The following is an 11,477-nucleotide window of genomic DNA, read 5'->3' on the forward strand; positions in this document are numbered from 1 at the left end:
AAAAAATATGATTGTTACTAATTAATTTGTAGTTAAATTATTTTTTGTAAATTTTGTAAAATTAGTAAATAATTAGTTAATAAATTAATTTTTAATAAAAAAATTTGAAAGTTGAAATTTATATTAAAATAGGAGAGAGCTAATTAAAACAAAAATTTTGATACTAAATTTAAAAAATTTGACCCAAAATTAGATCGAACGGGTCGAACTGATTGAACCGGGTCCAAAATGGCCCAAGGCCCAACTAGTCAGCCCAAGTAATTAAAGAAGGGCACTCTTCTTCCCTTTACTCAGCAAACACGCTGAAACAACATCCATGGTGAAAGGGAAGAAGACATAAACTTAACACCACCTTCAAACCACCACAACTTCCTACTCTGGGCTCCGATCGCTGCACCGTTTGTGGCCACGTGACCACCCTGTCGAGCTCTACGATTCTATCGGAACAATTTCATAGATAAGTCACTCTATTACTCTCAGCTTCTCCTTCTCCCAATTTTTCGAAATTATGTAAGTGGTGTTGAATTTTTACCACTTTGATGTATTAGGATCCGATTAGCTTGAGAAAAACATTCACTCTTGCTTATACGACGCTTGGGTAAGGTCAGAATTCAAAGAATCCTATCTAATCCCTTGATTTTATATGTTAGGTATTGAATTTGGTATTTGGGTATATGAATCATGTATTAGGTGTATGTGTATATATATGATGTGGAGCTATTAGAAGATTGATTAGAAACTTGGTGGGTGTTAGAGCTGAATTGTGGTGTTAAAGCTTTGCCTTTTCGCCTAAGAGGGTTTCTTGGATAATACGTGAAAATCGACCAAAGTATAGTTTAGGTTTCGTGTATTTAATATATAATGTTTTGCGAAAATTTAGGCTAGTTGACTATAAGATATGAATGAATGTATGAGCATATAAATTGTTTAGTGCCTAATGATAAATGTTAAAGTCTTGACTTATTATGGATATTGGTGTTGAATTGTTAAGTGATGAATTAGTGATGCTTGTAAAGGCAAGGGGATGGATAAGAATTGTGGTGACATGTTGGTGAATGTTGTGATTGGAGTAATGATTTCTTTTAGGTATGAGAATATGTATGAATTGAGGTATATTTGATTGAGGTAGTATATGAAAAAATGAATGTTGAATGATATATTAATGAGGATTGACAAATTAATGGTGATGGTCTTGTGTGCAAAGTGGATCATAAGTGATTATGTTGATATATATATGAAACTAATGTACTATAATTGTTAAAATTGGGGTTGATGGGTGATGATTGAATGTGGAGTGATGTTGTTATGATATTGTATGAGTTGAAGCTGAATTTGCATGTTATAGGTTGATTTTGAAAGATCACTTGATGGAAAACAGAGGTTTTAAAGTTTTGTGAAAAATTGGTTTTTGGCCGAACTTCGACGAGCCATAACTTGGCTTTCGGATCCCCAAATGGTTTCAAACTTGTTTTATGTGAAAATTGGGTCTGTGAAGCTTACACTTTTCGAAAAACAGATGAAAAATGATTTAAAACAAAAAAATTATGCGTGTCGGAAGTTTAAGGTTGAAAACTAAAATTCTACAGCTTTTGAAACTTAGTGAAATTTTTGAAAAAATGCATGTCCATGCATACGCGTGGCCCACGCGTACGCGTGATATGGAATTTTTGCGTACGCATATACCCCCTTCGCAGACAAACACTACTGCCTGGTTTGCATGCATACGCGTAAAGAGGGATGCGTACGCGTGACATTTCAGTAGTGTACTTCCACACGTACGTGTGGCCCCTGGTTCAGCAAAAAAGAATTGTATTTTGTGTTTTCAAGCCAAATTTCAAACTTTTAAATCTCCGTTTTTATTCTTTTAGTCCTAAACTGTAGTAGTAAGTCTAGTAATGAGCTGAAGCTAGGAAAAGGTGATAACTTTAGAGTGAAGTAATAATCTTAAATGATGAATTAGGTACAAAGTGCAATGATATAAGATGTATGTATGAGATCAGGCTAAGCTATGACTATAAAGAATGAATGTAAGAAAATGATGATGATAAATGATGAGATTTGGGATGACTGTATGTGGTCGGAATGGTCAAGATGCGTATGTGACCGAAATGGTCGAGATGGTAAGGTCTAGGTGTGATCCCGCTTGCATATTAATTTGAAAATGTGTTCGGATGGCAAGTTGAGGACGGAAGTTTCCTCTCTTGTCGTGATGTGGATGTGGGGAAGGTGGAAAGACACTCTCCTTCGTATTATTTTTCCCACATTCTTCTCTAGTTGTAAGGTGGAAAGGCACACTTCTTCGATGTGGAAAGACACTCTCCTTCGTGAAACCTCCAGAAGAAGGTGGAAAGGCACTCTCTTTCGTTTATGATCCTCCTGGAGATGCGCAACCTAGAGACCAATGTCTAGGTTAGCTACCAGATGTGTCGAGTTCTGGCAAAGTAACCGACACGTGAGCTCACGGCCAGTAGGATAGACATTCATCATATGCACTTTGTTTGTTTGTTTGCTATGGCTTATTTGGGATTGCCTAACTTAATATATTATGATAATTGTGATAATTGCTACTTGCACTACTTGTCTCCTACTTGTGCTTGCAATTGCCTGTTTGTTTGTATTTGTAAACCCACTGGAGATGGAGGAACGGAGAAAAGGTGGACAGGTTGGGTGTTAAGATAAAGTTTAAGTTGAGTTTAGAGTTTTCTAGACACCTACCCCTTTTATGGTTTCTGTTTAGTCATTTTAAGTTTTATAATCTGAGTGTCGCCGTTCTAGAATTGTCTCAGGTATTTCTAGGACCTTATATATTATGTGCGTGGCACATTTACCATGCTGAGAACCTCCGGTTCTCACCCCATACTGTGTTGGTATTTTCAGATGCAACTCGAGAGGCTCCTTGCTAGGCGTCTGGACTTCTGAAGCGGAGTAGTCTCTGGGTTTTATTTTGATGTACAGTTTTGAATATATATGTACTTAGTTTCCTCTTCAAGAAACTTGTTTATTTTGTCCCTCTTAGAGGTTTGAGGAGAGATGGAGGTTTTACTCTATATTTTGGGTATTTTGGGACATGTATATATGTATGTAAATACTCTCCGGCCAACCTCAGCTCCGCAAGCTGAGCTAGGAGCTTGTTATATCGTTCTCTTGACTCTCTATTCCTGTTTCCTATTTATTTATGCTTTTAAACTTTAGCTTTCTTCTCACGCAAGTAACCCTTATTTCTGAGCGTTGCATTTTTAATTTTTGCGATTTTGCTTTACCTATTCTTCAAGGCTCCTAGAATACTGCACTCTTTCAATTATTAACGTATTATATTTTATTTTAGAGGTCGTAATACTACACCACCTCTGTTTTACGACTTAAGCGTAATGCTCTGTGTGGTAGGGTGCTACATTTTTCAGTTAACAAAATAAGAAAAATTAGTGTTTACAATCTACTCACACTCTTATATAGTATAGTCTGTAGTTAAAAAATTATTATAGAAAGATCATGAAAATTGAACCCACATCTTCCTTTTATAATTGTAAAATGGAATTCATTATGATTTTATAGCTTTTAATTTTTAATATGTACTTAATTTTGTATTTTGTATTTTATTATTATGTTTATGAAATATTGAATGATTAAATATTGTGTTTAATTAAAAAATTTGATTTGTTACGAGTAGGATCGAGAGTAAAATTTTATGGTGTGTGAAAAGGTAGGGTTGAGAGATTCTCAACAACGGATAAGATAGAGTAGAATTTTAGAAAAAATTTAAATCTATGAATAAGAGTCTAAACTATATTATTCTATTCTATCGATTATCAATCCTAACTAAATATTATTGTAAAAATAATTTAAAAAACACAGTTAAATTTTACTAATTTACTAATAAAAATTGTGATTTTTTTATATGAATTAATTAAAAAAAATAAAATTTTAAATACAATTAAATATATTAAATTATCTAATGTTTTTAACTAGTAACTCTATATAAAATTAACGATACATAAATTTTTATAAAAAAGATAAAACAACACGCAAGAAAATAAAAACAAACAATCATAGAATAAGGCTAATTAATTTCCCTTTTATTTTACCCTTATTTTCTTTTTTTTTTTCCTTTTTAAACAAAAGAACTTAATCCAATAAGATAGAATAAGAACAAATATATATACTAGAAAGAAAATGAACCTTATCTAATTGCAAGATACGATCAAGATCTTCATGCGAATGTAGCCATGCTGCATAGTTTACATTAGCCCATGCTCCTTTTTCACAAGCTAAGCCTTTATTTGTTTCTTTGCAATAACGGTCAACTTGACTATCTTAAACTAAACATAATATTAAGGCATAACTCGATCCAACATATTTTACACTAAATATAATATAAAAATTTAATTCAATCTCAGTCTTAGTCTTTGACTTTTAATCTTCGTCTAAATGCAACTTAAATATTTTATATGTTCATGTATTTTTATAATATTATCTTTTACAAAATATCTAGTATAAGATGGAATTTAGATAATTCATGTGTGATTCAAAAAAGGAAAACACACCCCATACATATTTAGTATTAGCACGCTAGCTTCAAAATTTTCAAAGAAAATAAATTCTCTCTATTTTTTTTTTCAATTATTTGATAAAGTGTGATCTTTTATTTTATACTCTTTAAATGGAATTAAGAAAAAATATGTAAGAGAAGATATTAAATAATAAAAGATCACACTTTATCAAATAATTTAAAAAAAAATTAAGAGAATCCACTCTCACTCCAATAGCTATTACAATTAATTGAGAAGAAAAAATAGAAAAAGAAAAAAGAAAATTGAGAAGGAGAAGAAAAACCATCTTCGAAAATCAGGGGGAAAGAAACCATGGAAGTGAACCCATGCCCAAAACTCATTCACTGCATTTTGTGTTGCCCTGGCGATTTTCGAGCTTGAAATCACTTTTATAATGCATCACTATTTTCTCTTTCTCGTTGCATCCAGGACATATGCTTTATACTGATTGGATTTGTTCCTGAATTTTTTCTCCCACAGAAATTCCTTCATGCATCGCTTTCCAACAAAAAAAAAAATACCCAATTTTTGAGTCGGCATTTGAGAGACTAAATTGACCACAATAGAACTTTCTGTTAAAAGAGCTTTGGAAGAAATTCTTAGTGAATATGGTAGAAGTGGAAGGTTATATGGTATCGTGAGTTCACAGTGTAAGTATCCTTACTCTCCTTTCTCCATATCACTCTGCCATTCTGACGCAGAAAAAATGTCGGTAAAGATTTTCATAAAAATGTCACGTTGTAAGTATAGTTCTAAATCAACAAATTATTCTCGGTTAATGTTTAAATTGTTTGTCACTTAAGCAAACCCAATAAAATTAATTGAAATATTTAAACGTCGAGTCGTCTCTCAAGAAATTATAGAGAAGTGTATTTATTATTGGTTATGAGATTGTATCTTTTTATATTTTGAATTTAATAAGCAAGGAATGTAAATAACAAGAAAATAAACTAATAACTAAGAAAAGTCCTAGCAAGGGTTGAGAAACGGAATTCCTATCCTCATTATCATTGTCAATTGTGATGGTAATTGCAAATTGCTCTCACTTAGTTAACCTTTAACAATTGAAGAAAAGTCAAGTGAGCAAATCAACTTGAGTTCACAATTCCTAATCAAAGACTAGAGTTAGTGAGGCTCAAGCCAACTAGCAACTTTCAATCACCAACCAACAAGAGACTTTGACAATTCAAGAGTCTCCAAATTACTCAATCCAAGTCAAGAACGTAAAAAGCTAAATTAAGATTCTCCCAAGCATTTCATCAAACACTTGGTAGGCACAAAATAAAAGCATGATAAAATTAATAAGGAATATTAAATCTAAACAACCAATTGCAAGCATCGAAATCAAATGTAACAAGAGCTCAATAACATAAAAATGGCAAAAAAGGAAAATTAACAAGAGAAGAAGATGAATTAAAGTGCTTAAACAAATAAAAGTAAGAGAAAACTAAATTAATGGAAGATTGAACCTGAACCTAAAGAGAAATTGAAAGAAGAAACTCTAAACCTAGAGAGAGGAGAGAGTTTCTCTCTCTAGAAAACTACATCTAAAACCTAAAATTCAGTGAATAAAAAGTGAATGATTGATTTTTCCTTCTAGCTCCACTCTGCAGCCTCTAATCTGTATTTTCGGGCCTGAAACTGGGTCAAAAGCAGCCCAAAAATTGCCCCCAACGTTTTCTGTTAATTACAACACGTGACGCTCTGTCATGCGTACGCGTCAGCCACGCGTACACGTCGCTGGACTTTTCACTGGCCACGTGTAGGCGTCAGCCACGCGTGCGCGTCATCTGTCAAATGCACCAATCACGCTTATGCGTCGTCCAGGCGTGCGCGTCGCTACCAGATTCTGAAATACTTCATTTCTTGTGTTCCTTCCACTTTTGCATGCTTTCTTTCCATCCTCTAAGCCATTCCTGCCCTATAAATCCTGAAAACACTTAACAAACATATCATGGCATCGGATAATAATAAGAGAAGATTAAAATTAGTAAATTTAAGGCCAAAGAAGCATGTTTTCAATTATAGCACAAAATTAGGAAGAAAAATGTAAAATATGCAAATTATATGCATAAATGTGAGAATAATGTATAAAAGCCACTCAATTTAATAGAAAATAAACCGCAAAATAGTGGTTTATCACATTACTTTATTGAATGAGAGTCTGAATAATAAGTTGTTTAATAAGCGCGTAAAACAGTTTCTAATTAGAGGTTTATTCAATCATCGTTCTGGCAATAGGAGTTGGCTAACCCATGTTAGGTTATGATCAGAAGTAAGATGTTTTTTAGATATTTGGATTTTATTAAGACTCCAGTTGTAAAATCTAAGTAATTAGTTAATAATTAATCAATAAATTAATTATTATTTAAAAAATTAAAAACTTAAATTTTATAGTTTAAAGAAATAGAAATAATTAAAATATGAATGTTAACACTAATTTTAAAGAATTTGGCCCAAAATTAAGTCAAACAGGCCGAACTGAACGAACCGGGCCGTATTGGGCCCAAGGCCCAACCCAACACACTTAAGCACTTGAGCTTCAGCTCACCTTCCTTCTTCCTCATGCATCTTACGCTGAAACACATAAGGGAAGGGAAGAAGAAACTCAAAACCCTCACTTCCATAATCAAATCCACACAACTTTTCACTCCAAGCTCCGATTGCCGCACCGTTTACGGCCACGCGATCGTAACGTCGAGTTCCACAAAATCCGGTACATAACAAGTGAGGAAACCACATTCCTAGCTTCTGTCCCTTCTTCTCCTATTCGAAAATTTAGTGTTTGGAATTTCGAGATTTTGATATTTTGATGTATTGAGTTGTCATCCTATGATATTTGGAGAAGGTAAAAACTCTAATCCTCTTGTGGATTTTTGAAATTTTGATTTTAAGGGTTAATTATAGTGATATATATAGATTAGATTGAATATTGTTGGTGTAATATCAAATTAGAAGTCAAACTTGTAATTGGAACTCATTTGAAGAGAATGGAAGCTTGAGATCAATTTTGGAAGCTAGGTCCGTTGGTGAGGGGCTGAGGATGATAGCTTGTGGTGCGGAAAATGCTTGAGGTGTTCCGGGTTTATCGGAGAATCGGCCAAGGTATAGTTTTGATTTCTCGTAACTAAAATATAACGTGTCGTGAAAACTTAGGCTAGTGACCGTAAGATAGGATTGAAATGTATGTTGTTAATGATGTAGAATTGGATGGTATTTATGAGGCTTGGTAATTTGATGTTGTTGGTGAAATAATGTAATCTTGTAGAGCTTGATTGTGCGCGTGTGCGTGTGCGTGCGTGTGCGTGCGTGTGCGTGTGCGTGCGCGTGTGTGCGCGTGCACTTGCGCGTGTAAGTTAATAATGTTGTTTGATGTTGTCTTTGTATGAAATTATTGAACAAACTTATTATAATTATGGATTGATGTGTTAAGAGGTGTTATGATATTGTTGAGGCTGGTTTGGAGCTTTTGTGGTAAGGTTTGGGTTGGTTTTTGAAAGGTTTGGAATTAGCATGTTTTGAAAGTTGAGGTGTGCAAATTTTATGGAAACTCTTATTTTTTACCAACTTTGGCGGAGCATAACTTGGCCTTCGGACCTCCAAATTTTATCAAACTTCTCTTGAAAGAAAATTTGGTCTGAGAGGTTTATATCGTTTAAAGAACGAAGAAAAATGTTTTAAAACGAAAAAGTTATACGCGATCAAAATTTGGTGTGTAAAACAGAAATTTTGAACTTAGCAGCTTTTTGAGATTTCTGCTAACCATGCGTACGCGAGGGACACACACGACGCGAGTAGTCCATTCGGGTTGGAACACTCACGTAGGTGAGCAGGGGATCACATATGCAACCACCCATTTTTAACTCTGTGCGTATGCACGACACACACAGTCCCTGTTTTTCTGAAATATGAGTTTTTTTTTGTGTTTTTAAACCATTCCTCTAGCTTTTAAAACCTTGTTAATACTTATTTAAAGCTTGATAGGTAGATTTTTGGGTAGTGAAGTATGATTAGGGGTGTTTACCGTCATGAATTTAGAGCCAATGGAGTAGAGGGTAGAGGTTTGGGAGAGTTATAACAACAAATGATTTTGTTGGAAAATAATGAATATGGCATGACGAAGATGGTATTGATGTTAAGATTTGTGATGAATGAGATATGATTGGAAATGGAGGTGTGAATGATTTATAATGAATTTGAAAATAAAATTGACTTTTCTTGAGTTTTGACCTGGCAAGGTTCGTGGTGGTTTACTGCTTGCCCAGTGTCGAGACGTATGTGGGGTTCGTGGTGGTTTACTACCCACATATTTTTAAATGAGAATGCTTTGTGGGATTCGTAGTGGTGTACCACCCACGTGTGTGTGTTGTTTTCCAATTGAAGATCTTGCGAGGTTCGTGGTGGTGTACTGCTCGCAATGGTGGGGTTCATGGTAGTGTACCGCCCGCCAGGTGGGGTTCGTGGTGGTGTACCGCCCACTGGTTTTCAAGAGGATGATATTCGGGTTAGCTATCGCATGTGTCGGGTTCTGGCAAAATAACTGACACGTGAGCTCACGGCCAGTAGGAAAGACATGCATCATATGCATTTGAGTGACTTGTTTGGTTTTACATTCTTGGGTTTGCGTAATTAATATTCATGCTTAACTGCTATATGTTCTGTTTGCTGTAACTGTAAACTACTTGTGTTTTCTTTGTATGCATTGTCTGTCTGTGCACCGGTATTTCAGAGGATTGGAGAAAAGGTGATGAACTTAGGGGTTAAGTTGGAAATTGAAATAGAATATAGAATCCTTAGATACCTCACCCTATTTATGATTTTCAATGTTAGTTTTAAGTTTAAATCTAATGTCAGAAGTTCTAGGATTTTCTCTGACTTTTTCGGGACATTATATGTTAGTTATGTGGGCACCATTACCATGCTGAGAACCTCTGATTCTCATTCCATACATATTTTGTGGTTTTCAGATGCAGGACGTGAGACACTTCGCTGAGACACACTGGGAGCTTCTGAAAGCGAAGATCCTTGTGTTTGGGATTTTATTTTGGTTCTGATGTATATATAAATACTCTTAAATCTCCATTGTATATGTATAATATGCTTTATCCCTCTTAGAGGTTGATTTGGAGAAATAGGTTCTGTAAACTGTCTTTTAGGCCTTTTGGGTTTTATCTTGTATATATGTATATATGCTCTGGCCGGTTTTAACTTCGCGAGCTGAGTCAGAAGTCTTGTTATTTGTACCTTTGAAATTCTTTTCCTATGTATATATGTATATATGTCGCTTTACTCTTATCCTGTCTAGTATACGTTTATCGTTTTCGAGAGTGATGCGCTTTTCTGTTTAACACGTTTGTTTAATACCTTTCTTCAAAGGCTCCTAGATAAAATAATTTTTCGTCTATATTATATATATGATTTCATTTTTAGAGGTCGTAATACCACACCACCTCTGTTTTACATTCCTAGTGTAAAACTTTGTGTGGTAGGATGTTACACCAGTAATCTTTAAAGATATGAATCTGTGTACCATTGCTCACCTGCCATTTTATATCCTTTTTAATCACTTTCCTACGTTCCAGTAGGCTTCTCCAAGCCCAGGAAGGATTACTTCCTAATTGAGCTTTTATAAAGGAAGAAAAGGAAAAAATATTTGCTCTTTAGAACCTTGTGAGCTAGGACTCAGATCTGTTTAGGATTCTCCAACACTATTTTTCTAACATTGCGAAATTAAAGGCTTTTAAGTCTTTAAAATTCAAACCTCCATTATCTTTAGTTCTACAAACTGTGTCCCATTTGATCTATTGTATTTTTCTTTCGTTGTCTCTTCTCTGGCCCCACCAAAATCTCATCATATTCTTCTGTATACTGTCAATAAGTGTCTCCAGAAGCTTAAAGCTGCTTATGGTGTAAATAGGCATTGCTGATCCTACTGCTTTAATAAGTACTTCTCGTTTACTAATTGAAAGGAGAGATCACTTTCATACATTCAGGTTCTTGCTCACTTTATCTTTAATATATCTGAACGTTTCTTTCTTTGATTTGTAGATAATTGTAGGGAGACCCTGGTATTTATCCTGAGATCCTACATGTGACACCTGAAGGATGCTCTACTCTAGAGGGGTATTTTGACAGAAGAATACTGAAGACTTGTTGAGGTTAATTATCTTTCCGATTATCTCACTATACTACAGTAGAATGTTTAGTAAATTATGGCAAGTTTGGGTAGTTGCTTTACCAAAGAGAATAGAGTCGTCAGCAAAAAATAAATGGCTAAGAGTAGAGCACCTTCGATTTAACTTTAGACCTGTGAAATCTTAATTATATTCTCCTCTTTGGAGCATATGAGACAAGCCCCTTGCACAAATTAAAAAAAGACAGGGTAAAAGAGGATCTCCTTATCTAAGACCTCTTGTTGGCTTAACGAAGTCCTTTGAATTTTCTTTTACTGTAGTAGAATAAAAAATTATAATGACACATTCCTTCATCCAATCTATCCATTTCTAACAAAATTTCAGTCTTTTAAGCATCTCTTATACACAACTTCACTCTACTCGGTTGTATACTTTGCTCATGTCGAGTTTGAGAGGCATATTATAATTTTTCTGTCTCTTATTCTTCAAATAGTGCATGAATTCATGGACAATAATAATATTCTCACTGATAGGCCGCCCTTTAATAAAGACACTTTGGTTCATACGAATAATTCTGTCTATAGTTGATTTCATTTTATTTTTTTGTTTGGTTTTGTAAAATTTTGTCATTGTAATTTTGTGTATTATTTATTATTATAATTTTTTATAATATAAATTATTATTTATATTAAAAAGAACAAATTAAATAAAAATTAATTGTAAGTAATAATAGAATCATAATTAATAAAAAATTATAGTCTAAAATAATACTAAAAATAAAAATAGTGATCGTACT

General features: G+C 34.0%; 1 long non-coding RNA gene across 1 annotated transcript; it reads left to right on the forward strand.

The window, feature by feature from the left end:
* On the forward strand, positions 278-3,191 carry LOC110270472. The gene is made up of 2 exons (XR_002360049.1): positions 278-603; positions 2,878-3,191. It is a non-coding gene; the product is annotated as an uncharacterized LOC110270472 (long non-coding RNA).

Source organism: Arachis ipaensis, chromosome B03 (genome assembly GCF_000816755.2).
Source record: "Arachis ipaensis cultivar K30076 chromosome B03, Araip1.1, whole genome shotgun sequence".
In the NCBI taxonomy this organism is placed as follows: Eukaryota; Viridiplantae; Streptophyta; class Magnoliopsida; order Fabales; family Fabaceae; genus Arachis; species Arachis ipaensis.